The sequence below is a fragment of the Octodon degus genome, unplaced genomic scaffold (assembly GCF_000260255.1).
Source record: "Octodon degus isolate 3935 unplaced genomic scaffold, OctDeg1.0 scaffold00065, whole genome shotgun sequence".
NCBI classification, from domain to species: Eukaryota; Metazoa; Chordata; class Mammalia; order Rodentia; family Octodontidae; genus Octodon; species Octodon degus.
The window spans coordinates 10432546-10433929 of NW_004524641.1; positions in this window are offsets into that span (position 1 = coordinate 10432546).

Genomic DNA, 1384 nt, shown 5'->3' on the forward strand with positions numbered 1-1384 from the left:
ATATATATAGTTTTATTTGTTACAGGGTCTCACTACACAGCTTGGACTTGTAATGATGATTACAGCACATGGATTACAGGTGTGTGCTACCACACCCACTTTTGGTGGCCGCTCTATGTGCCCGAGGTAGGGCCAGCATGGCATGTGGTACCAGGAATTGAACTCAAGTCCTTGTGCTTGCCTAGGTAGGCACTTAGACCAATCAGCTATCTCTGCAGCCCCACTTTTCAATTTTTTTTATCTTAAAGGTTCATTTGCACTTTTATAATCAGAAATACAATCTATTAACATTTAAGAGGTGGACATGGTAGGGAACACCTGTAATCCCAGCACTCAATCCCAGGATGAGTAAGGAGGATCACCATGAGTAAGAGGTCAGCCTGGGCTATACAGTTAGTTCAAAACCAGAGTGAACTACATAGTGAGGCTCTGTCACAAAAATAAAGACAGGCATGGTGGCATCACACCTGTAATCCCAGCACTCAAGAGGCTGAGGCAGGCAAGATTACTGCAAATGTGAGACCAGCCTGGGCAACAAAGTGAGCTCAAGTCCAGCCTGAACTGCATAACAAAACCCTATCTCCACAAAAAGACAGACATAAATAAATAAATAAATAAATAAATGGCAAGGCAAGGTGGCCAAAATTTAAAAGTTCACTATATGTACACACAAAGGGATGTACAACTAGAAAATAAAATGTTACAATACAGATATATACAAATTAAATCTCCAATGAGAATTTAAAAGCTAATCTGAAGAATTAAAGTCAAGACAAAAATAACTGTTACTTCTTTCCAAAGAACAGAGAAGAAAGTATCTATTTTGAAGACTGGCTTTTGCTATGTGCCCAGCAATCAAAGGCAACTCATGAAAATGAAGTAGAATTCTTATCAAGCCTGTTGGATATATGTTAAAATAACATGAAAGTTTTAATTTATTACATATAGATATAAAATCAAGTAATCCCAGCACTTGGGAGGCTTAGGCAGGAGGACTGCTGCAAATTCAAGGCCAGCCTGGACAACAAAGTGAATTCAAAGCCAGCCTGAACTACACAGTGAAACCCTGTCTCAAGTGAGTGAGTAGGTGGGTGGGTGGGTGAGTGGGTGAGTGGGTGAGTGAATACATAGAAATAAGTAACTTTGTAAATAGGATCTCAAGTCAGCATCTTGTACAGCAATTAACCACTAAGAAGAATGTATGCAGTGTGTTAATTATTGAAACTGTCCTAGCGATTTGATTTGAAACTGTCTCATTGCTATTTGTTTATCAATAAAATTATGAAAAAAATAAATAAAAGCCTCTAAAGAAAAGAAACAGATCACATTTAAAGGGAAACCCATCAGAATAATGGCAGATTTTTCTTCACAAACCATCAAGTCA